The following is a 27,175-nucleotide window of genomic DNA, read 5'->3' as shown; positions in this document are numbered from 1 at the left end:
GCCTGGAAGATCCTCAGGCACTCAATGCCAGCCCATGAAAGCAGCCAGGGGGCTGTACCTTGCATCACCACATGGGCAGAGCTTCCCAAGGCCTTGGGAGCACACGTGTTGCATCAGTGTGCCCTGGATATGAGACATGGGGTCAAAGAGGATCATTTTGAAGCTTTAAGACATAATGTCTGCCCTGCTAGGTTTTGGGGCTATAGTACCTTTGTTTTGGTCCATTTTTCCTACTTGGAATGGGAGCATTCACCCAATGCCCGTCCCCCCATTTTATCTTGGAAGTAACGAACTTCCAAGGGACCTCATGGGAGGTGATTGAATCATGGGGGTGGATTTCCCCCTTGCTGTTCTTCTGATAGTGAGTAAGTTCTCATAAGATCTGATGGTTTAAAGTGTGTGGTGCTTCCGCCTTATCTCTCTCTCCTGCCACCATGGTAAGACATGCTTGCTTACACTTTGCCCTTCTGTCATGATTGTAAGTTTCTTGAGGTCTCCCAGCCATGCTTTCTGTTAAGCTTGCAGAACTATGGGTCAACAAAACTTCTTTTCTTCATAAATTACCCAGTGTCAGGTAGTTCTTTATGGCAGTGTGAAAACAGACTAATACAGTCTTATATTCTGGGGCATGGCTGTTTTGTGTTTTGGCACAGTTGGCAGTAGTGCTTTGTTGTTGGGAAGGGGTTGGGAGAGAGATGGCCTGCTCACCTAGTCTGCTCCTGGGTCTTAGAGGAACACAATTTGATCACTGGCTCTGTGCCCAGATTTCATTTGTTAAGTATTCTGGTCCACAGGGCTCCCTCAGGCATGGTTTGTGGTTGGTAGATAGTCTGTATTCTTGCTGGATCAGCCTTGCAGAGGGAGGCACACCCTGCTCCTTCACTGACCCACGAACTCAGGTGTCTCATTTCTCTCAGTGATCAAGGAGTGAGGGCTCCTCCTTGCTTGGGCACTGCCCACACCAGCAAGTCCCACTCAAATAGAAGATGTGGGAGTGTTTAGGGTCACCTAATCCACTGTGTGGGTGCTTTCCAGGGGAACATGGAGTTTCACCTGCCTGCAGAGTTCTGGCTGAAGTGGGACTACTTGCCTGGAAGCTCTAGCAGCTATAGCCTGCCTGGCTACATGCAGCAGAGGAGGGTGGAGTTTCCCAGGACAACAGGAGACTGTGTCCCTGGTTTAGTTCATGTAGAAGCATGACCACTGGGCCGGCAACTGGCACCATGCCTTTTCTGGTGACAGGATAGAGTGATCTTACTGCTTCCAGTCACTGTGACTGTTGCCTCTATTGGGCTATGACACTGATGCCTGTGTATTTCAAGGTCCAAGGCTTTTAGAGGTCCCTGTGGACTTGAAAGTTGCCTCAGCAAAAGCTCTGAGTGGCTCTCTGTCTCAGTTTAGAAGCACAGCATGGGGGTGGGGGCACCATGGAGGATTCTCCTATTCCCAGGCTTGCTCAGGTCCCTGTGGAGAGTGTGGCTCCCCAGGGGACAATCACTCCCTCACTGTTTTTTGTGTTGGGGAGCTTCTTTTGGCTCTGTGTCAATCCCAGATGGTCTGCTGCCCAGCTTTGCTCCTTTCTGTTCTCTGTGTCTCCCTGTTACCTTGATGGATATTGACATGGTTTCTTGCCAGATGATTTGCTTGTAGGGTCAGTGTTCACTAGCCTTTTTGTTTCCCCTCCAGGAAAGCAGCACACATGACCTGCTTCTAGTCCACCATCTGGACCCAACCCTGCATTTTTCAACTTTAGAAATTCTGTTTTTTTTTCCTTTTAATTATTTCACTGTATTTGTTAAATGTAGTTAATACGATTATGAATTCTTATTCTGTGTTATCTGGAATTTTGTTGAACTTCCTCAAAATAGCTACTTGAAATTATCTGTCTGAAAGGTGGCATATCTCTGTCTCTCCCTGATTCGTCCCTGGTGCCTTTTTTAGTTCATTTGGTGAGGTCACGTTTTCCTGGATGGTCCTGAGGCTTGTGGATATCCGTCAGCTTCTGGACATTGAAGAGTTAAATATGTATTATAATCTTCTCAGATTGGGCTTGTATGCACCTGTCCTTCTTGGGAAGGTTTCCAGATACTTGAAGGGATTTGGGTGTTATAATCGAAGTTTTTGCTCTCTGCAGCCATATCTGCATTAGGGAGCACTCCAAGCCCAGTAACACTGTGGCTCTTGCAGACTCACAGAGGTACTGCCTTGGTGGTCTTGGATGAGATCTGGAAGAATTCTCTGGATTATGAGTGAGAGACTCTTGTTCTGTTCCCTTACATTATCCCAAACAAACAGAGTCTCTCTCTTTGTGCTAAGCTGCCTGAAGTTGAGAAAGGGGTGGCATCAATACCCCTATGGTCACTACCACTGAGACTGTACTGGGTCAGATTTGAAGCCAGCATAGCACTGGGTTTTGCCCAAGGCTTACAGTGACCACTGCCTCGTCACTGCCTATGTTCACTCAAGGCCCTAGGGCTCTACAATCAGCAGATGGCAAGCCTGGCCTGTGTCCTTCCTTTCAGGTTGGCAAGTTCCCCCAAGCTCCAGAAGGGGCCCAGAGATGTTGTCTGGGAGCCAGGGGTAGAGTTGAAAACCCTAGGAATCTATCTATCTACTCTGGGTGAGCTGGCACCAGAGCCACAAGATGAAGCCTTTCCCTCTCTTTTTTCCACTTTCCACAAGCAGAGGAGTCTCTCTCTGTAGCCACCACAGTTGGGAATGTGCTGGATAACACCTGAAGCCAACATGTTTCTGAGTCTCACACAAGTCCCATGATGAGTACTGCTTGTGTATCACTGCTGCTATTTAGAGCCCAGGTGCTCTTTAGGCAGTAGGTGATGAATCTTTCCATGATTGGATCTTTCTCTTCAGGTCAGTGAGTTTCTTTTTATTTACTTATTTTATTTTTCAAGAATTTTTTCATTTCAATTGGTTTTTGAGGAACAAGTGGTATTTGGTTACACGAATAAGTTCTTTAGCAGTGATTTCTGAGATTTTGGTGCACTCGTCACCCAAGTAGGGTACACTGTACCCAAATGTATAGTCTTTTATTCCTTGCCACCCCCTACCCTTTCCCCAGGGTCCCCAAAACCCAACGTATCATTCTTATACCTTTGCATCCTCATAGCTTAGCTCCCACATATGAGTAAGAACATATGATGTTTGGTTTTCCATTCCTGAGTTACTTCACTTAGAAAATAGTCTCCAATCAGGTAGCTGTGAATACCATTATTTTGTTCCCTTTTTCATTTTGATGAATGAATAGTATTCCATGGTATATATATGTACATATATATATATTACATTTTCTGTATCCACTCATTGATTGATGGGCATTTGTGCTGGTTCCATATTTTTGCAATTGCAAATTGTGCTGCTATAAACATGCATGTGCAAGTATCTTTTTTGTATAATGACTTTCCTCTGGGCAGATACCTAGTAGTGAGATTGTTGATCAAATGGCAGATTTACTTTTAGTTCTTTAAGGAATCTCCACACTGTTTTCCACAGTGGTTGTACTAGTGTACATTTCCATCAACAGCATAAAAGTGTTCCCTTTTCACCACATCCATGCCAACATCTAGGGTTTTTTGATTATTACCTTTCTTGCAAGAGTGAGGTGATATTGCATTGTGATTTTGATTTGCATTTTCCTGATAATTAGTGATGGTGGGTGTTTTTTCATATGCTTGTTGACCATTTGTGTATCTTCTTTTGAGAACTGTCTATTTATGTCTTGCCCATTTTTTGATGGGATTTTTTTTTGTTTTTGTTTTTGTTTTTGTTTTTTTTTTTGCTGATTTGTTCATTGTAGATTCTGGATATTAGTACTTTGTCAGATGTATAGATTGTAAAGATTTTCTCCCATACTCTGGGCTGTCTGTTAACTCCATTAATTATTTCTTTTGCTGTGCAGAAGCTTTTTAGTTTAATTAAGTTATATCTATTTATCTTTTTTATTTTGCTTTTGCTTTTGGGTGCTTGGTCATCTATTTATCTTTTGTTTGGTTGCATTTGTTCTTGGGTTCTTGGTCATGAAGTCTTTGACTAAGCTAATGTCTAGAAGGGTTTCTCTGATGTTTTCTTCTAGAATCTTTATGGTTTCAGGTCTTAGATTTAAGTCTTTGATCCATCTTGAGTTGATTTTTGCCTAAGGTGAGAGATAAGCATCCAGTTTCATTCTTCTACATGTGGCTTGTCAATTATCCCATCACCATTGTTTGAATAGGGTGTCCTTTTGCTATTTTATGTTTTCGTTTGTTTTGTGGAAGATCAGTTGGCTGTAAGTATTTGGGTTTATTTCTGGGTTCTCTATTCTGTTCCATTGGTGTATGTGCCGATTTTTATACCAGTACCCTGCTGTTTTGGTGACTATGGCTTTATAGTTTGAAGCTGGGTAATGTGATGCCTCCAGATTTGTTCTTTTTGCTTAGTTTTTCTTGGGCTATGTGGTTCTCTTTTGGTTCCATATGAATTTTAAGATCATTTTTTCTAGTTCTGTGAAGAAAGATGATGGTATTTTGATGGGAATTGCATGGAATTTGTAGATTGCTTTTGGCAGTATGGTCATTTTCACAATATTGATTCTACCCATCCATGAGCATGGGATGTGTTTCCATTTGTTTATGTCATCTATGATTTCTTTCAGCAGTGCTTTGCAGTTCACCTAGTAGAGGTCTTTCACGTTTATTTGTTAGGTATATTCCTAAGTATTTTATTTTATTTTTTGTAACTATGGGGGTTAAGTTCTTGATTTGATTCTCAGCTTGGTCACTGTTGGTATATAGCAGAGCCACTGATTTGTGTACATTAATTTTGTATCCTGAAAGTTTGATGAATTCGTTTATTGGTTCTAGGAGTTTATGGATGGGTTTTTAAGGTCTTCTAGGTACATGATCATATCCTCAATAAACAGTGACTGTTTGACTTCCTCTTTACCGATTTGGATGCCCTTTATTTCTTTCTCTTGTCTGATTGCTCTGGCAAGGACTTCCAATGATATGTTGAGTAGAAGTGGTGAAAGTGGGCATCCTTGTCTTGTTCCAGTTTTCAGGGGAAATGCTTTCAACTTTTACCGATTCAGTATAACATTGGTTCTGGGTTTGTTTAGATGACTCTTACTACCTTAAGGTATGTCCCTTCTATGCGGATCTTGCTGAGGGTTTTAATCATAAAGGGATGCTGGATTCTGACAGATGCTTTTTCTGTATCTATTGAGATGATCATGTGATTTTTGATTTAATTCTGTTTATGTGGTGTGTCACATTTATTGACTTACATATATAGTAAACCGTCCCTGCATCCCTAGTATGAAACCCACTATATCATGGTGGATTATCTTTTTGATATGCTGTTGGATTAGATTTGCTAGTATTTTATTGAAGATTTTTGCATCTATGTCCATCAGGGATATTGGTCTGTAGTTTTCTCTTTTTGTTATGTCCTTCCCTGGTTTTGGTATTAGGGTGAAGCTAGCTTCATAGAATGATTTAGGAAGGATTCTCTATCTTTCTCTATTTTATGGAATAGTGTCAATAGGATTAGCACCAATTTTTCTTTTAATGTCTGATAGGATTTAGCTGTGAATTGATCTGGTCCTGGACTTTTTTTTTTGGCAATTTTTTTTAATTACCATTTCAATCCTGTTGCTTGTTATTGGTCTGTTCAGAGATTCTATATCTTCCTGGTTTAATCTAGAACGGCTGCATATTTCCAGGAATTTAACCCCCTCCTCTAGGTTTTCTAGTTTATGTACGTAAAAGTGTTTATAGTAGCCTTGCATAATCTTTTATATTTCTGTGGTATCCATTGTAGTATCTTCCTTTACATTTCTAATTGAACTTATTTGGATCTTCTCTCTTCTTTTCTGGTTAATCTTCCCAATGGTTAATCAGTATTATTTTATTTTTAAAAATAACCAGCTTTTTGTTTCATTTGTCTTTTGTGGTTTTTGTTTCTTTGTTTCAGTTTCACTTAGTTCTGCTATTATCTTTGATTTTTTGTTTTCTTCTACTGGGTTTGGGTTTGGATTGTTTTTGTTTCTCCAATTCTATAAGGTATGACCTTAGACTGTCTATTTGTGCTGTTTCAAACTTATTGATGTAAACATTCAATCATTCAATGCTATGAAATTTCCTCTTAGCACCGTTTTTGCTGTATCCCAGAAGTTTTGATAGGTCATGTCACTATTATCATTCAGTTCAAATAATTTTTTAATTTCGTCTCGATTTCATTGTTGACCCAATGATCAACCAAGAGCAGGTTTTTAAATTTCCATTTATTTGCATGGTTTTAAGGGTTTCTTTCAGAGCTGATTTCCAATTTTATTCCACTGGGGTCTGAGACAGTACTTAATATAATTTCAATTTTCTTAAATTTACTGAGACTTGTTTTGTGGCCTATCATATGGTCTGTCTTGGAGAATGTTCCCTGTGCTGATGAATAGAATGTGTATTTTGCAGTTGTTTGGTAGAATGGTCTGCAAATATCTGTTAAGTCCATTTGTTGTAGGGTATAGTTTAAGACCATTGTTTCTTTGTTGACTCTATCTTGATGACTTGTCTAGCGCTGTCAGTGCAGTATTAAAGTCCCCCACTATTATTTTCTTACCATCTATCTCATTTCTTAGGTCTAGTATTAATTGCTTTATAAATTTTGGAGCTCCAGTGTTAGGTGCATATATATTTAGTATTGTGATATTTTCCTCTTGGACTAGTCCTTTTATCATTATATAATGTCCCTCTTTGGCTTTTTTTAACTGCTGTTGCTTCAAAGCTATAAAAATAGCTACTCCTGCTCACTTTTGGTGCCCATTTGCATGGATTAACTTTTTCCACACCTTTACCTTAAGTCTATTTAAGTCCTTATGTGTTAGGTGAGTCTCCTGAAGACAGAAGAAACTTGGTTGGTGAATTCTTATCCATTCTGCCATTCTGTATCTTTTCAGTGGAGCGTTTAGGCCGTTTACATTCAATGTTAGTATTGAGATGAGATGTGAGGTATGATTCTATTCATCATGCTCTTTGTAACCTGAATGCCTCATTTTTTTCATTGTGCTATTGTTATATAAGTCCTGTGAGATTGGTACTTTAAGGAAGATCTATTTTGGTATATTTCAGGAATTTTTTTCAAGATTTAGAGCTCCTTTTAGCAGTTCTTGTCGTGCTGGGTTGGTAGTGGTGAATTCTTTGTCTGAAAAAGATTGTATCTTTTCTTCATTTATGAAGTTTAGTTTTGCTGGATACAAAATTCTTGGCTGATATTTGTTTTGTTTAAGGAAGCTAGAAATAGGACTACAATCCTTTCTAGCTTGTATGGTTTCTGCTGAGAATTTTGCTGTTAATCTGATAGGTTTTCCTTTATATGTTACCTGATGCTTTTGACTCACAGCTCTTAAGATTATTTCCTTCATCTTGACTTCAGATAACCTGATGACTATGTCCCTAGGGGATGATCTTTTTGTGATGAATTTCCCAGGTATTCTTTGAGCTTCTTGTATTTGGATGTCTAGATCTCTAGCAAGGCCAGGGAAGTTTTCCTTGATTATTCCCTGAAATATGTTTTCCAAACTTTTAGATTTCTCTTCTTCTTTGGGAACACCAGTTATTTTTAGGTTCAGATGTTTAACATAGTCCTAAACTTTTTGGAAGCTTTGTTCATTTTTTAAAATTCTTTTTTTCTTTGTCTCTGATGGATTGGGTTAATTCAGCAGCCTTGCCTTCAAGCTCTAAGGTCCTTTCTTCCACTCGTTTAATTCTATTGCTGAGACTTTCCAGTGCATTTTGTATTTCTCTAAGTATGTCCTTGATTTCCAGAAATTGTGATTGCTTTTTGTTTATGCTATTTATTTCGCTGAAGAATTTTCCTTTCGTATCCTGTATCATGTTTTTGATTTCTTTAAGTTGGATTTCATGTTTCTGTGGTGCCTCCTGATTAGCTTAATAACTGACCTTCTGAAATCTTTTTCTGGCACTTCAGAGATTTTGTCTTGGTTTGGATCCATTGCCAGTGAGCCAGTGAGCTGGTATGATCTTTTGGAGGCACTAAAGAACCTTTTCTGTCGTATTACCAGAATTGTTTTACTGGTTCCTTCACAGCTGGGTAGACTATGTCAGAGGGAAGGTATGGGATTCAAGGACTGCTGTTCAGATTTTTTTGTCCCATGGGATGCTCCCTTGATGTGGTGTTTTCCCCCTTCTCCTAGGAAAGAGGCTTCCTGAGAGCCGAACTGTATGGATTGGTTTTGGTCTTCTGAATCTAGCCACCCAGAAGAGCTACTGGGCTCTGGGCTGGTACTGGGGAGTGACTGCAGAGTCCTGTGATGTGATTCATCTTCGAGTCTTACAGCTGTGGATACCAGCACTTGCTCTAGTGGCAGTAGCAGGGGAGTGAAGTTGACTCTGTGAGGGCCCTTGGTTGTATTTTTGTTTAGCACACCGGTTTTGTAATTTTTGGCCTCCAGCCAGGTGGTGGCACTTTCAATAGTGCGTCAGCTGCAGTCCTACAGGGAGGAGGATGCAAACTCACCCTAGGGACACCTGGTTAAGTATTCAGGTTTCTCAGGCAGTGGGCGGGGCCATAGAGCTCCCAAGAGATTATGGACTTCGTTTTTGGCTACCAGGGCAGGTAGAGAAAGACCACCACGTGGGGGCAGGGATGGGCATGTCTGAGCTCAGCCTTAGCTTGGGCAGGGCTTGCTGCAGCTGCTGTTGGGAATGGGGGTATGGTTCCCAGTCCAGTGGAATTATATTTTCAGAGGGATTATGGCCACATCTGCTGAGTCATACAGGCCACCATGGAAGCTGGGGAGAGCTGGCAGTCACAGGCCCCATCCCATTCCCACACAGCCTGCAGTCCTAAAGGCTGGTCTCACTCCCCTCATCTTCCCCAACAGTACCAATTCTATTTCCAGGAAGCCAGTGACTAGGGCTGAGAGCTTGCCCCAGACCACGAGCCTCCCCATTGAGAAAGCAAACAGATTCCCAATTTTCCAGCATCTCGGGGAGCCTGCAGCAGTGATCCAGTTTCCTCAAAGGGTCTGTAGATTCTCTTGTCACTCCTGGTATGTTCCTGTAATAGTTCGTGGAGCAAAAGTTTGTAATGTGAGTCTCTACATGCTGCTCTTTCTGTCTGAGTTGGGGAAGCAAGCTAGTCCTGCTTTCTATCCATCATCTTAATCCAAGCCATTGGGTTTCTTTCTGGCCCAGGGTGTTTGTAGAAATGTCATCCAAGAACTAGGGCTTGGAATGTGAGAGTCTATTCCAGAGCTGTGACCTATGCTGCCTGTGGTTGGGGTTAGGGAGATGCAAGCACTCCCTTGGCCACTCCAGCTGATGTTTTACTAGGTCACATGCCCCTCAAGTCCACTAGCTCTGAGCCCAGCACAGCAACAAGGTTTTACCCTGGAATTTTTGTCCTTGTGGCCTGGACTGCCTTTTCAGTTTATTTAGAACCCCAGAGCACTTTAGCCTGTGGTGGCAAGGCTTGCCAGAACTCTGGTTCTGCCCACTGAGATGAGTGATTCTCTCTGGCTAGAAATGGACTAAATGCTCCCTCTGTGGGCACCAGGTGAGTTTTGCCTGGTGTTGCTTTCACTGTGATAGGGCAGTGCTGAGATCCAATGCAAAGTCCCACAATCACTGTGCTCTCCTTCCCCTAAGTGCACAGATTCTCTTTCAGTGCTATGTGACCACTGCCACAGGAAGGAAGAGGGTTGGCTCTGGCAATTCAAGACTGTCTTTCCCATCCTCTTTAGTGTCTCTTTCTGTGATATAAAGTTAAAACTAGGTACTCTGGCCTGGTGCGGTGGCTCACGCCTGTAATCCCAGCACTTTGGGAGGCCAAGGCGGGTGGATCACCAGGTCAGGAGATCGAGACCATCCTGGCAAACACGGTGAAACCCCGTCTCTATTAAAAATAAAAAAAATTAGCCGGGCCTGGTGGCGGGTGCCTGTAGTCCCAGCTACTCGGGAGGCTGAGGCAGGAGAATGGCGGGAACCTGGGAGGCGGAGCTTGCAGTGAGCCGAGATCACGCCACTGCACTCCAGCCCCGGTGACAGAGTGAGACTCCGTCTAAAACAAAAACAAAAACAAAAACAAAAAACTAGGTACTCTGATCACAAACCTGATTTTTGGTTCCTGTGAGGATGTTTTATTGTGTGGATAGTTGTCCAGTTCGGTGTTCTTGCAGGGAAAATGATGGGTGAAGGCTTATGTTTGGCCACCTTGGAAAATAGAGTTTTAAATGTGATATTTGACTCCTTCACCTTCTCAAGATCGATGTATCTTCCAATCTACTTTCTACTTTTCAAATTTCCATTTATCTTTTTTTTTTTTAAAAAAAATTAAAGCAAATTTTAGCAGGAAGTAATTTATAAAAATGGAGAAATTTATAACAAGTTGCCATTGTACATGAGAACTTCCTAAAGTTGAACTGAATTTCAGGTAAATACAATTCCTTAAGAAGGTGGTTAACATTTCAGGCCCTCTTTGATCAATAATTTGTTCCACTGTTATGCTCTGTAGTTATTGAAAACCAAGAGCAAATTTTCCTAATATACTAGCTATGATTTCAGAAAACTGTCAGTCTCATCATGTTTTTATTATGAGAAGGGATCCTAATTGCAACAGAATTTTTGAAATAAATAGACAGGAGCCATATGGAACTTTATCTATTTTCTGCCAAGAAATTGTCTTCTCATTCAAAAGCTACAGACATCTAAGATACATAGAGGAATTTAATCCTTTATGTACAATGATGCATTTGCTTGAGCGACATTGATTGGAAGTATAGAATGAGATTTGTATTTATTTATTATTATTTTTTTATTTTTTGAAACGGGATCTCGCTCTGTCGCCCAGGCTGGAGTGCAGTGGTGCTATCTCCGCTCACTGCAAGCTCCGCCCCCCCGGTTCACACCATTCTCCTGCCTCAGCCTCCGGAGTAGCTGGGACTACAGGCCCCCACCGCCATGCCTGGGTAATTTTGTTTTGCATTTTCAGTAGAGACGGGGTTTCACCATGTTAACCAGGATGGTCTCGATTTCCTAACCTCGTGATCCGCCCGCCTGGGCCTCCCAAAGTGCTGGGATTACAGGCGTGAGCCACCGCGCCCGGCTGAGATTTTTATTTTTAAGAAATTATTTAAAGATCATGGTTGTGAATTGAGTTATCCCAACTGGATTTTTCTGATCATTGGATTTCTAATTTACTTTTATCAAGCTTTAGATTGCCATTCATAAGCACACTTCAAGTTGGCCTTTTAATTGTCAACTTTTACAAGATTTTGTGTGCATCCGTGTGGGTGGGGTTGGTTAAACTGGAAAAAGTAGAAGATAATTTATCCTTTGAAAGGTATTTGAAACATTCATGGTTAAGAGTAATAACTTGGTTCCAGTAAGTTATGTTTTTCCAAAATCACAACATGAAACTGAATATTAGAATTAAATAAATCTAAGAATATTATTAAATTTCATATGCCAACTTGTGATATGAAAATTATAGATTGCAGAACAGAAGGAAAAATGGGTAACAGCTCCATGTAAGATGGTAGTGTTCAGTAGTGTAATAAGACCAGGGAGGAAGGAAACTCTGGGAAGGAGGCTGGGGTTTAGCTCTGAGGAAGATGCATCTTCTCTTGTTAAAAAATTCAGGCTGCAAAGAATACACTGAACAACTCACCATCTTTCTCAGAAACAGAACTGGCTAGGTGTGGTTTGACGTATTTCATATTTGTCTGTTAATTTGTGGCTGTGTCTTTATTTCATTGTGATACAATACACCTCCAGAAAAATACACCTATCATAATTGCTCACAATGGTAAGGCTTGGAGGTTGTTGTATGGAGGGAGCAGGGGCCCATGGAGAAGTGACAGAAGGTCTTAACCTGGGTTGAAAAGTGTGAACTTTCAAGAAGTAGAAGCAGATGACTTTCAAATGCATAGTAGAGGATAAAGAAACACCACTTTAATTTTTTAGGGTGGTCTATATATTTTGTTTGGAAGCTTAAATTCTCGGTCATCACCTGGTAGTGTCCATCCCTGCTGCTGTGGCCCCTCTTACTGTTACTCTGACTTTCACAGGTCTTTGGGAACTGATCACTCATTGTTGATGGTATTTTTCTTCTCTATAGCAGTCTTTGCTTTTCTTCCCGTCATCAAACAGATTAAGGATGGACACTCTCCTCATCTGTCTTACAATTCTTTATTTAGAGACTAATAAAGGGTTTCATTTCTTGTTTCATATAAAGTCCTTTGTGTTAAAACTCTTTTTTTTCTCTCTTTCAGTTTCTCACAGTCCCTCCAGAGTATGTAGTTTGACATAAGATAACTTGAGCAATACTTACAAGTCAGCACTGCAAATCATCTCCTGCAGCATTCAATTGCAAATGACCCTAAATGACACGGAACACCAAATGGTAGGCTCTCTTACCTCAGAATGAGTTCCTGGATCATTAATTAGAACTTTCAGGAATGAATATGAGATTAGCTATCCATGTTGCCCTAGGACAGACATTCCAGTATACTAATAGAAAAACAAAATGGTAGAAGTAATTCAAAGATAGGTTTGCTGTGCTGCTTTTTTTTTCCCCAAATAAAATTCTCCTTTTCTCCCTATTTCCAAATTAGCATATATGTGAATGAATGTGTGCGTTTGTATGGATGACTTATACATCCTGATGTAGAACTTCATAGGAATGAATTTCAGTGAGGTTTTGTAACACAGAAGACCACATCAAAGAAACGGAAACACCCTTTAACTGTTGACTGGCTTTCATCACTTATTATGTGAGAAAGGAAATGTCAGCAGCTTAAAAGAAGTTCTAAGATCAGTGTATTTGAGCCTTTCTAATTTTAAAATTTGTTATAAAAACCCATCAAAAACATGCATTGGAAACAAATAGATTGATACTTTTCAGGGTGCTGGAGAAATTTATTTGTTTTCCCTGAGTGCAAAAGGTAGAGAAGTATAATCTTACTTTGGAGAGACGCCATGCTGGTTATCAGTGTACATGTTAGTTGTGTGCAGTTATTGCTTTTCAGGAACTACTCCTCTGACTTTCACGGAGACAAAGACTGTGTTACAACCATGCATTCACAGAGCCATGGTGAAATAATTGGTGAGGCAAAGGTAGTAAATAATCCAATTGTTGGGGTCATTCAGACCTAAATAGACTTTCTGTTGAAGTGACCTGAAGTTGCCCTAATTATTTCTCTGTTCCAGGTGTATAGATCCTGTCTTAGAAATGTAGTGGGAGGTTAACGTGTCAGGCTGCGACTTTATTCTCTCCCTGGAATAACCAAGAATGTTCTAGAAAATCAATTTGCCCTCACCAGGAGGACTCCACTGACGTACAGAATCATTGTCTACTGGGAAAAAGTTCCTTTGCAGATGGATATGGCTTCATTTCTGTTTCGTTAGCAGTACTTCAGAGAAGATGATGGATAAACTTAGTTATTTGTTGCTTTTCTTATGAAAGATTTTACCCATTTCTTTTCAATGTAGAAGAATATGGGAACCTGAAGGTGATTGCCGAGATTTGTCATTTTCAGTAGTTCAGGGATCTCCCTGAGAGAAACTGAAGGCATCTGCTTTCAACACTCATGTCTGTAAAGCCACCACAGAGAGGGAAATGTATGAACCTTTGGACTCCAGACACTGCTGCATTTGAAAAGAATTGTTGCTACGAATATTGGAATATTTTCCTTCTGTTCACTGCTTATGACTTATATGTAGGGCAGAAGATTGGGGGTTGCATATTACAATTGGGGGTTGTAATATTACAGGCATATTACACCCACTCACAAATTCTGAGTTCAAAAATGTTGTGTTTAAAAATTAGCCTCCTTGATTAGATTAATATGCAGAATTGTTAGGTGTTGTAAAACAACATGCAAATTATGTCCACATGATTAATGTGAAATGAAAAATCTAGCCAAATATCTTGTTCACACACAGTTTCCCCAAATTAGAGCATATATACTTCCATTTTTGTAAAATAATTTACCTTAAAGCAATTTTAAGAAAAAATTGATCTGTTTCTCTACTTTGCCTTTCAAATCTGCCTCATAAGTAATGGAATTTTAAAAAATGTGACAGTGTTATTTAAAACGAAATGAAATAAAATGGCATAAAATAAAAAAAAAATACCCAAACTTTCCTTTCCTTTTAGTAAGCAGTATTTGTGACGGAAGTTGCCTGGGAGTGAGTCTCCAGAGACCAGTACTGTGGGGTGGAGGAGAAGTCATTTAACCCTCCTTGGCCTTTGTTTCCTCACCTATAAAATTAGGGTACTAGAGAAATGATGTCTGTGATTTCCATCAGTTCCCTCCCTCTAGCTTTAAACACTATAATTTGCTTTTCTCTGCTATGCATATGCCACTGTCTAACATTCCCTTGGGAATGATACTTTCAGCATCGTTTTCAAATAGTATTCAAGAGAGAGAAAACTCCAAGGCAGCAGATCCAGTATTTTCAAATTTTAAGGCTCAACTGAGAAGAAAAGTGTTCATCCAGAAAAGGATATAAATTCCACTTGACTTACATCGTAGCCCTTTCCACACACCTCCATTATGGAAGAGGTTGACATTAAAAAGATTTTCCCATCTTTAATGGCTGTGACTAAGAGTCTTGATTGTACAATATTTTGGCTTGCACTCCATAGTTCCCTCAATGTCCCCATCTATGTCCATGGGTAGCTCTCTAAGTACAGCAGCTGTGCCATCTGTTTCAAATATTATTTCAGCCCTCACTGTTTTGGGATAAATTTCATAAAGTGTATTGCATACACACACATTTAATTGAACAAACGAGAAGCCTTTCCAGTTTAAAAAAGCTTCCTAAATGACAAGAAGTGTCCAATTTCCATTCAAATGGTTACTTCGGGGCTTTTAAATGTGTGAATTCATCTAACAGAGGCTGGTGGTGTGTTCTGAGGCAGATGGCTTGATTTTGTGAAGAAAAAAATTAAATGGAATTTACTATCAATCTTATTATTTTTTGGCAAAAGACTGACATAATAAAGATGTGTGTATTACTGAGAATGCTTTTTAATAATGATTCTACCTTATGTTTTCCCCCAAGAATATGGTTAACTGACTAGGAAAATCTATTTAGAGATTTTATGTTTATCCATAATGATCAGCTTAGAGAAAAAAAAAAAAACAAAAGCTGCCCACAAACAGAATTGCTGAAATACAAAAGGAAAATAATGCTCTACAACTTTCTAAAGGAGTCCAAGAAGAAAGGAATGCTAAAGTTTATTTTGTTTCTCCTGTTAAATAGTTGTGAAGCCAACTGAAGATTTTTAAGGGAAGGAGAAGAGATTTCACGTCTGGTGAGAATGTCCTTAGAGGAATATCTTCGGTGGGCATGACAGGTATTGTGTCCAAGGCACTTTTTATATTTAAGACCAGACGTTTTAAAAATGTGTCGCTGGAATTATTCGTAGCCACTAATGGTGTGTACTCTCAAATTTAGACTCATGTGAGCACATGTCAAAATTATGTCAAAAATTCTATGCTGTAAGGATCTTTATTTTCCCATTTGTAGTTTACAGAACTGACTGAGCTCCTTGTTAGTTCTTGATTAGTTAAAACACAGTATATGTCTCATACTTCTTGAATATGGTGGTTCAGGAAGCTAAGCCTAAGCCAATCGGCTCATAGCTTCAAGTGGCAGCAGTTACAGATGATTCCCAACTTTTGCTTCAACTTACAATTTTTCCACTTTATGATGGTGCTTTTAGCTGTGTACATTAATGATGAATACTTATACAACATTTTTTTCATTTTTAATACAGTATTCAAAAAATTGCATATTTAATATTTTATTAGAAAATAGGCTTTGTATTACATTATTTTGCCCAACTATAGGCTAATGTAAGTGTTCTGAGCATGTTTAAGGTAGGTTAGGCTAAGCTATAATGTTCAGTAGGTCAACTGTATTAAATGCATTTTTGACTTACAATATTTTCAACATTTAATTGTTTTATCTGGATATAACATCATCATAAGTTCAGGAGCATCTGTATTGGTTTAGAGGTAAGCATATGACCTAAGTTGTCCCAAACAGTATAAAAGAAAGAGCAGTTCTTTGATTGCTGGAGAAAACTCGTTTTTTCTCTCCCAGGGGACATGAACAGGAAAACATTTAGCCTCTTTTTGCCACTGAGAACTTACTGGAAACATAAGGGGAACCAAGTTTAGAATAAAATAAAGAGTGTGAATAGCAGGATGAAAAGTAGAAAGAACCTGTGGCTTTGATGACATAGTTGAGCCTTTAGGTTCACTGCCCGGCAGTCCATTATGCTTCAGAGTCTCTCTTAGGTCGTCAATACTTACTGTTAGAACACTTCTTATTGTTCCTACCGTTTGAGTCAGGTATTTTGATACTTGCAGCTAAAAGCATTCCAACAGGTACACTCGAGGATGTGGCTTAGGGTGAGGATGTGACTCAGGGTGAGGCAGGCTCAGACATGTACAACATGAGACCTCTCAATCAAGGGTGTTGGGTCTTCTCCCTTTTTTGACACATGTATTAATTTTGACATGAAGGACATTGGCTGGAAGAAAATAATGCTACAAATAATTATTAAATTAAGGTGGGTATTGGAGGCTATGCAGTGGAGCCTAAAGCTTTCATGTATTTTGAGATTGACTGAAGGTGGCTATTTTCTCACTAAACCAGTGGTTCTTAAAGTATAATCCCCAAACAGTCCTGACTTCTGGTTTCTTCTTACAAATGTAAATAACTTAGAGATGTCTCACCTGTCCTCACCACAAGAGAAAACGTAGCTCAATAACTCTTCTTAGTCTATCAGGGAATTGAGGTGACAGGGTAAATTGCTGTTTAGGAAGCTGAAGAGACAGGCAAATACGAGAATCACAGCTTACCAGAAACACAAAAAACTGGAGCTAGTAATGGGTAGGAGCATTTGAGTGTTTCTTAAAGGTAACTGAAAAATTGCTGAAGCTGAGTGTGGACAAGCTTGAGAGTTAAAAACTCCTGGAGCCCAGTCTCAGGAGGACCTGGACCTGTCACGCTTTTGTGAGATTTATTTGTGGGATCCTGTCTTAGTCTGTTCAGGCTACTATGACAAAAATACCAGGCTGGGTAATTTATAAACAATATATATTTATTGCTTACAATTCTGGAGGCTGGGATATCCAAGATTAAGTCTCTAGCAGATTTGGCATTTCGTGAAGGCCCCATTTCTCATGGATAGTCTCTCTTGCAGTGTCCTCACATGGCAGGAGGGGCAAACAGGCTTTCCCAAATCTCTTTTATAATGTATTCAGTCTCCTGACCTAATCACCTCCCAAAAGCCCCAATTCTTAAGAGAATCAATTTAGGGGTTAGATTTTAGCACATGAATTTTGGGGGTACACTCACATTCATATAGTAGCAGATTCCTACCAGATTCTTTTAGTGAAGATTGGAGAAAAATCCCCTTGTGGTTTTGGCAGGGCAACAGTAACCATTTTGAAATAAGCCCAGTGTGTTCTTTATATCAAAGTCCTGCCCTGCTGGAAAACTAGCTTACTAGAGCCTTATCTTATGTAGAGGAAGTGCAATTTGACAACCGAATCCTCTGTACCCTTTCTGCCTCAAGTAAGGGAGAAAAAAAGTCTAAGAAAGACTTCTGAAGGTCGCAGTCTGAGGACTCAGGCCCATAAGAAATGGCAATTTAATCATAATATTATAGAATGCTTCCCAGTACCATCACACTACACCAATAGGGCTCCTACATAATAACAGTGAGTTACAACTTGGAGCACTGAAAGACAAAAACTGTATCCAAGAATGAATTTCTAGGGAAACCCAAAGACAACATGGGAGACAAAAACAAGGTGGCCAGTGGTGATTGAAGCCTCCGATGCCTGTAGCTGTACCACATATTAAATTCAGCCTAACTGCTAGGCAGATAAACATATAACCTCACACTAAAGGCCTATTTACTTCAGTTCCTATTATTCAATAAATCATGTCGTTTTCAACAAAAAATTATAACACATGTCAAAAGGCAAGAAAAAACGCAGTGTGAAAAACCAAGGTAAGCACCAAAAGCAGACTCAGATGTAGCAGACATTTTGAAATTATTGAGTATAGTCCCAGGATAAGCAGTACCTCCATCTCTTGGGAATCTGTTAGAAATGCAAATTTTTGGATCTCATCCTAAACCTATTGAATCAGAAACTGAGGGTGGGGACCAGCAGTCTGTGTTTTAACAAGCCTCCAGGTGACTGTGTTTGAAGATCACTATATTAAGCAGATATAAAATTTGTAATTTCTTCTTTTTCCTTACTTAGATTTCTCAGAAATAGTATGGTAATAAGGTGATTCAAAATGTAAAAGACTTCCTGAAAACATTGTTATAATTGTGACTTTTAGTTTTGTCCACCAACTTCATTGCTAATGAATAGTTTCTGATGAGCACATGTGGTATGGAGTACCTGAGTGTTTGCGTCAGACTTACCATTTGACTTGGTAACTTTATCATCATTGTCAACCTTGCAGACAGTGTTTAATTCCAGACTTACAGCTCATAGATCTCCCATCCAGGAGGTTAAAATAATTTCCCAGAGAGGGTTTCCAGGCCCGAGGGCCCTACAGATTTTTTCTACATTGGTTTTTACGAAGGGAATTTGGGAAAAGGGAGATCTTCACATAGGTCCTTTAAAGGCAGACTGTGTTATTACCTCGCTCTCTCAGTTTACTCAGTCAGTGCTCACTTGCCATCTGGCCTGATCATAGTTATGTAGCTACCAGAGAGTCAGTTATTAAGCCTAATTATGATTGCTTTGAACTCCTCTGAGACTCTGATGTCATAGGTCTCTTTTTAGGCTTTTGATCACAGTTTTCTGTCTTAGGTTGGTGTTGCTCATACACTGGCTGCCTCTCTCCTCTTGGTGCTTGATATTCAGTGACGATAAATGTTTTTTATCAAGCCCAAGAAGAACCATAGCTTGCTATTACTTGCAGAGGCCTCTTAATTTCACATTGGAAAAGCTGAAGTCTGGGGTGGGGAGTATGTGATAATTTGCTTCATTTATTCATTTGCTCAAAAATACTTAATGAGTACCTGCTGTGTGTCAGGCAGGAATCACAGAAACATGATTAGAATAAAGGAATAGTTAATTCCTACGCCAGTACTGCTTTTATAAATGTATTTGAATAAAAACAAAATGAAAGAAACTACATCAGTGGAAGTAATACAAATAAATAGGGAAGGAAAAAAGAAAAACAACAAAGCGAAAAGGCCACTTGGGAGCTAAGTGCCCTCTTGATGACTAAGCACATATGTTTACTTTTCTGTCCTTAAAGTTCCACCAGGGAGAAAAGTAAGCATAACACTAAAGCAGCACTAGGAAATGTGGAAGAGTGATACCAGCAGAAGCAAAACATTTCTGGATGATATAAAGCAGATGGGATTGATTAGTCTGAGGAAATAACCAAATAGAACTGGTAAGTACAGTTAATACAAATGAAAGAGAGTAGCGATGGAAGAAGAAAGGAGTTTGTTCAATTTTAAACAGAAGTTTGAAAAGTTTGGAGTTTTTTGGAAAAGCCCAGGGATCATAATTATGAGGAGGTAAGGAAGATACTCAACTTTGTGGCATTTGATGGGAAGGCTAATGAACCTGGGGTGTTTCAAGCACCTGGAAAGGGCATTTCCACCCAGATCCAACAGAACTGGCATGAACAGTTTGAAAGGTAATAAAGGAGCAGATGGATTCTGCCACTGGGGATAGGCAAGGGATATTTAAAGTGACTACTGGGGTTATAAAAAGTGGAATGGTGCTCTTGGGTAATGTAAGCTGCCAACAGGGCTAGACTTTCTCACCTTCTAATGGAAAACTCCCATCCACTACATGACTGCATTTTTGTGTCCCCCAGAATTCGTAGGTTGAAGCTCGAAATCTCAATGGGATAGTATTATGAGATGGGGCCTCTGGAGGTAATTAGGTTATGAAGGTGGAACCCTAATGACAGGATTAGTGCCTCATAGGAAGAGACATGAGAAAACTTGCTTCCTCTATCTTTGCTCTCTGCCATGTGAAGACACCTCAAGAAGATGGCCTTCTGCGAACCAGGAAGCAGGCCCTCACCAGACACTGGACCTGCCAGCACCTTGATCATGAACTTCCTAGCCTACAGAACTGTGAGAAATAAATATCTGTTGTTTAAGCCTTGCATCTATGGTAATTTGTTACAGCAGCCTGAATGGACTAAGATACCACCTAGCTCACTAACTATAGTGATGGCTTCTATAATTTGTAATCATATTCATTATCAAAGAAGCTGTAACTTTCACACTAGCCACCTGTAAATATAAATGAACTACTTATAAATATAAATGAACAACTAAGAATTTCCATATATTGAAGAAAAAAAGCATAAAAATGAACCACCAAAGTAAACAAACTGAAGTTAACTCTTGAAACAATTGAATTACTGGTGAAATATAGAAAAACTTACTGAAACAATTTAATTTGTATCTTAAGAGATATTTGAAGGACACTGCATTCACGTAGTTAGAATAGGCCACTAAGAAAAAGTGAAAAAAAAAAGGAAATTTCATAGAAATTAAAATAAACATATATTTACTGAAGCGAATATAACAGAGCAATTGATGTGGAATGTAAAGTTCTTAATTTCCAAAAGTGTTTTTCATCTAGATGAACAAGACTAGTCACGTTGGACTGATTTTTGTTCAGAAAAGGGCCACTTGAATGGGTACCTTAACCCACTGTCCAGGTGAAAGAAGATAATAAGGACGATGTTGGCTAACGAAAGATGCCTTTAATCTGATTTTGAAATGCTGAGTTGGTTACTGGTGAGGAGATGGGAATATTTGCATGGGATAATGTTATGAGATGGGGAAAGAGTTTTCCATGAAGGTCAATGTTTTCCCTTTTAAGGTCCAATGTTGTTAGCACCTCTCTCACCGATCAAGTTTATGAAAAGTCCAGTGGCTTAGTAGACAAAGACTGGAGCAAATTCTTTGAATTCTTGTGAAATTAGGGAGAGAAAGGACTACCTCAAGAAGGAGATGTCAACTTAGTTATGTGTCAGCTAGACAGCAATTGAAAAATACAAAAGGTGTGGCTAAATTCATACTCCTTAACTGCTGAGGTATATTACACTAATTGACTAAATATCAACAATAAAGATCAGAGCAGAAATAGAGGCTAGAAAAACAAAAGCTCAATGAAACCAAGAGCTGGATTTTTGAAAAGATAAACAAAATCTACAACCTGTTAGCCAGACTAAAGGAAAAAAGATAAGACTCAAGTTTAATTATAAATGAAAGAGAAGACCTTAAAACTGATAGCATAAAAATACAAAGTATCATTAGAGACTACTATGAGCAATTATAGGCCATCAAACTGGGTATCTAAAAGAAATGGATCAATTTCTAGAAACATACAATCTGCCAAAACTGAATCATAAAAAAAAGAAAATCTGAACAGACCAATAATGAGTAAAGAGATTGAAACTGTAATAAAAAACCTCTCAACAAAGAAAAACCCAGGATCTGATGGCTTCATTCACGAATTCTACTAAACACTGAAAGAATTAATGCCAATCCTTCTCAGACTTTTCCAGGCAATGAAAGAGGAGAAAACACTTCCAAACTCATTTTACGAGGCCAGCATTACGCTGTTACCAAAGCCAAATAAGAAACTACAAGAAAACAAAACTTCAGGACAATAAGAAAATCCTGAATATTAGAATGCTTGTGGTTGAACACCAAATCAGTGTTACGGAATATCGAGCCAAGAGGTTTTCTTGGAATGTAGTGCAATAATCTGTCGATGATTTCATCTGTCGACGAAAATTGTCCAAGAAACTTGGAAGGAATGATGTCATTCAGTATATGAGGTTTAGATATTTACAAAGTATGTAAAATGTTTAGAAATTCTAAAATCTTCCTAAAAAAACTTGTATAAGGAGAAGCTAGAGAGAATAGGAGGAATGACATAATCCAAGTAATAATAGAATAATATCTTTTTTTCAAACTGAGAGAAGGTACTGGGGTTTGTTTTTTTTTAATTTAAAAAATTAGAATGCAGAGCAGCAATATTGCACCAAGGGACCTACGAATACCGGGGAAGAATTTAGGAAGTCGAAGGAGAAAGAAAAATTCTTACAATTTTCTAGAGAGTAAAAATACATTATCTGAAAAGGAAGAAAAATCAGAATGACATTGGCGTTTTCTAACGCCAAATGCCTGAAAATATGTAGCCATATCTACAAAATCCTGAGGGATTTGAATCTTGGATTCTTCATTAGGCAAGCTGTTATTCAAGAGAAAAGGAAAAATAAAGACAATTTTAAAGATGGAAAGTTGAACATCTTTGAAAAAATTAAAATTTCTCTAGGTTGTTCTTTAGCAAAATGTAAGAGGAAACCAGAAAAGAAGACACGGGGTATCATGAGTAAAATACCAAATACGACTTATCAATAAGTCTAAGTTGTCATGAATTATTTGAAGAAATGATGTGTGAGTTTCATGCAGTTGTTAACTAAGAATCCTAACATAAAAGAAGCACAGAAGCATAATAAAAGAGTTACTTGTAGTATTAATGTAAGTCGTTGAGAGGTTTCTTGTAATAAAAACTTACTAAGTATAAGCACATATCTAAAGGTGATGTATGTTAGAAACAGAAGCCAAGAAAAAACTATTATGAATTCAGAATCAAGCTGAAAAGAGAATTGATTGCATAATAAATTAAAAACTTATTAACCAACACTCCAAGATTATATGATGAGACAGTACATTATTATTAATTACCAATATTATTTGAGGACTTACTACATGACAGATATGCTGCTAAATGGATACTAACATTGTCTCCAATTATAGATGAGAAAACTGAGGACAGAAAAATTAAGTAATTTGCCCAGAGTCATCAGATAGAAGGGAGCAAAGACAGACAATCTAACTTCAATCGTGCTCTAAATCACTACTCTAATATTATATCCTCAGCCTCTTATTGGAATATAGATTGTTCAAAAATGAATCCATAATAAAGAGAAACTAACACTATGTCTTATACAGTCTGCAGGTATTTGTCCAGCATGTGTCAGATATATTTATTATACCCTGTATACTCTGGAATATCAGTAACCTAGTATCACAAAATTCTGTGTAATAAACTGCCTCAAAACTTGGTGGTTTGAAACAACTATCATTTGTTCTCATGGATCTGTGGGTCACCTGAGAGGTTTTGTGCTAGGCTTTTTTGCCTGGAGTGGGTTCCCCCAGTTCCATGTGTCTCTCATCCTCATGTTAGGACCAACAGGCTAACCAGGGCATGAGCTTTCATAGCATGACAAAGTCACAAAAGAGCACACCCAAACATACAGGTGCTTTTCAAGCCTTGGTCTCATCACACCTGTTAACATTCCACTGGTTAATCCACATAGCTGGGGAGGAACTGGAAAGTCATATGGCAAATAATCTAAATACAAGGAGGGATAATAAATTAAGGTCATTAAGGCTTTACAAAATCATCAATCTGCTTCTTTTGCAGTTGTGTTGGATGAAATAACATATTATTAGTCATGTGTTCAAAGAAAACTTTTCTTAACCAAAATGATCCTTTAAGGATAGGATGGTGGGATCTTCCTTGCAGCCAAGTATTGAGACCACTGTCTGTGCAGCAACTGAGAAAGAAAAGTTAGGACAATCAAAAAGGTTAAAAGATTTAAGGCAAATATATCTGTATCTATATTTAGCAGGAAGGAAGGTGGTGCATGCACAAATGTGAGTGAACATGCTTTTTCTGATTCTAGGTAGGGGTTTCAGAAGTGTAGTGGGAAGAGCCCTTACTAAAATAGTCTGGAGATTAGCTTTTTGCCCTAGGTCTGCCACTAGTAAAAGACAAAACTTTTCTGAGTGGCCATTTTCTTATCATTAAAGTTGGTCCAGAGGATCTATGGGATTCTTCTAAGTCCTAAAACTTTAAGAAAGATATTTTAAAAAATGAAATATGATGTTGGTAAAAATTGGAAGTTACTGAAATGTGTTTTATAAAATTAGGAGCAGCAGTTGATTTATAAGAAGCAGTAACAGCAAAGGCAGAGCAAGATGGCTGAATAGACGCCCCCAGCAATTGACCCCTGACAGAAACACCAAACCGAAAAACTATCCACACAAAAAAGCACCTTCATGAGAATCAAAAATCAGGTGAGTGATCATAATAACTGATTTTAACATCATATCAAGAAAAAAATACACTGAAGAAGGTAGGAAAGACAGCCTTGAATTGCTGATGCTACCCCTCCCCATTCCCTGGATGTGGACATGTGGCATGGAGACAGAATCTGTGTGATTTGGGAAAGAAGAGCACATAGATTGTGGAACTTTGCATTGGAACTCAGTGATGCCCTGTTATAGTGGGAAGCAATACAGGACAGAATTCAGTCAGCACCTACAGAGGGAGCATTTAGACCAACTCTAGCCAGAGTCAAATCGTCCACCTAGTAGTTGGTACATGAGTTCTGGCAATCCCTGCCACTGTGGGCTAAAGGGTAGTGAGGTCCTAAATAAAAGGCAATCTTGGAAGACAATCTAGACCATAAGGACTTGAAAGGCAAACTTGAAAGACAATCTAGATCATATGAACTGCAATTCCTGGGCAAGTCCTGGTGCTGTGCTGGGCCCAGAGTCAGTGGACTTGGAAGGCATGTGACATAGTGAGATACTGGCTGATGCAACCAAGGAAGTACTTGTGACAGCTCTCCCTCAGTCCCAGGCTGCAGTGTAGCTCATAGCTTCAGGAGAGACTCCTTCCCATGGCTTGAGGAGAGGAGAGGGAAGAGTAAAGTGGGCTTTGTCTTGCAACTTGAATACTGCTCAGTCACAGCAAGAGAGGGCACCAGGCAGAGTCCTGAGGCCCCCATTCCAGGCCCTAGCTCCTGGATGACATTTCTAAACACATTTTGTGTCAGAAGGGAACCAGTTGCCTTGAAAGGAAGGACACAGTTCTGGAAGTATCCATTACCTGTGTAAAGAGACCTCAGACTCTGAATAATCAGTAGTGGTCCAGGCAGTACTTGCAGTGGGACTTAAGTGTGACTCAGAGCTGTGCTGTTTCAGGTGTGACCCCAGTGAATTCTCAACTATGGTAACAATGTGAAGAGACTCGTTCTGCTTGCGAAAAGATAAGGAAGAACAATGGGAACAATGCCTTGCAGCTTGGTTACCAGCTCAGTTGCAATGGAGCAGAAGACCAAGCAGGCTCTTCCAGTTCCCAATTCAAGACGGTGGCTCCTGGATGACTTTTTTGGCCCTATCTTGGGCCAGGAGGTTCCATTGCCCTGAAGAGAGAGACCCATGCCTGGCAGCATTCACCACAAGCTGATTGAAGAGCCTTGGGCCTTGAGTGAATATTGGCAGTAGCCAAGCAGTACTTGCTACGGCCTGGGATTGTGGTGGCCACAAGGAGAAACTCCTATGCTTAAATCTTAAAATATGTTAGTGGCATGACATTTAAAGTGGAAAGGGGAGGGAAGAGTGGGAAAGACTTTGTCTTGAGCTTGGGTACCAACTCAATTATAATAGAATAGAGCACCAGGTAGATCCCAAAAGTTACTAAATCCAGGCCCTGTCTCCTGGACGGCATCTCCAAACCTTCTCAGGGCTGGGGGACCATGCTGCTTTGAAAGGAAGGACCCAAGCCTGCCTGGATTTTCACCTACTGATTGTAGAGCTCTAGGACTTTGAATGAACATAGAAAATAGGCAGGGACTGGCCACTGTGGGCCTTGAGTGAGACCCAGTGCTGTGCTGGCATTTAGTCTGAGCAAGCACAGTTCCAGTGGTAATGGCCAAAGGAGTGCTCATGTCACCATCTTCCAGTTCCAGGCAGCTCAGCACAGAGACTACATTTGTTTGAGAGAAAGTAAGGAAAGAACAAGAGTCTATGGTCATCCAGGGAATTCTGGCTCTTACCCAAGACCACACAGGTGGTACCTCTTTGAGTTTTTAAGATCCATGCCATTACTGGGCTTGGGGTGTCCTGTGAAGCTGGTATGACTGCAGTAAGCATACCCAAATCACAACGTCCAAGTACCTTTAAATGCCTGGAAAGCCTTCCCAAGAAGAAAAGGTACAAACAAGCCCACACTGTGACAAATAAAATGAGTACCTAACTCTTCAATGCCCAGACACCAATGAACATCCACAAGCGTCAAGAACATCCAAGAAAACATGACTTCACCAAACAAACTAAATAAGGCACCAGCGACCAATCCTAAAGAGACGAAGATATATAACCTTTTCAAACAGAGATTCAAAATAACTATTTTGTAGAAGCTCAATGAAATCCAACATAACACGGAGCGGGGGAATTCTAATCCTATCAGATAAATTTAACGAAGAGATTGAAATAATTAAAAATAATCAAGTGGAAGTTCTAGACCTGAAAAATTCAATTGACATACTGAAGAATGCATCAGAGTCTCTTAACAGCAGAATTCATCAATCAGAAGAATCAATGAGCTTAAAAATTATTTGAAAATACAGTAAAAAGAGACGAAACTGGAAAGATTAAAAAAGAAGACTACAGCATGCCTGCAAGAGCTAGAAAATAGTCTCAAAAAGGCAAATCTAAGAGTTACCAGCCTAAAAGAAGAAGCAGGGAGAGAGATTTGGGTAGAAAGTGTATTCAAAGTAATAATAATAGAGAACATTCCAAACCTACAGAAAAATATTGATATCCAAGTACAAGAACATTATAGACCACCAAGCAGATTTAACCCAAAGAAAACTACCTCAAGGCATTTAATAATCGAACTCCCAAAGTCCAGGATAAATAAAGAATCCTAAAAGCAGCATGATAAAAGGAACCAATCACATACAGTGGAGCTCCAATACATCTGGCAGCAGACTTCTCAGTGGAAACTTTACAGACCAGGAGACAGGTGAAGTTTACAATGAGAAACTTTAAATATGTCTCTGGCATGACATACTTAAAGTTCTGAAGGAAAAAAAGATGTATCCTATAATAGTAAATGCAGTAAAAATGTCCTTCAAATATGAAGGCTTAACAAAGACTTTCCCAGAAAAACAAAAAACAGAGGAATTTTATGAACACCAGGCCTGTTCTACAAGAAATGCTAAAATGAATTTCTCAGTGTGAAATAAGAAACCATCTAAAGGTGCAA

The 27,175-nt window shown here is 39.3% G+C and overlaps 1 long non-coding RNA gene across 2 annotated transcripts in view; it reads left to right on the top strand.

Annotated features, from left to right (window-relative positions):
• Window positions 1-27,175, top strand: part of LOC126947860 (uncharacterized) — a 144,659-nt gene that overhangs the window by 106,786 nt on the left and 10,698 nt on the right. Inside the window, exons 3-5 of one of the 2 annotated variants that reach the window (XR_007723226.1) lie at window positions 15,282-15,375; window positions 19,323-19,463; window positions 24,049-24,195. This is a non-coding gene — a long non-coding RNA (uncharacterized LOC126947860). The remainder of the gene's footprint in view (window positions 1-15,281; window positions 15,376-19,322; window positions 19,464-24,048; window positions 24,196-27,175) is intronic. The other variant, XR_007723227.1, reaches the window with a different exon arrangement.

This window comes from Macaca thibetana, chromosome 2 (genome assembly GCF_024542745.1).
Source record: "Macaca thibetana thibetana isolate TM-01 chromosome 2, ASM2454274v1, whole genome shotgun sequence".
NCBI lineage: Eukaryota > Metazoa > Chordata > Mammalia > Primates > Cercopithecidae > Macaca > Macaca thibetana.
This window is presented reverse-complemented; position numbering and strand designations above follow the sequence as displayed.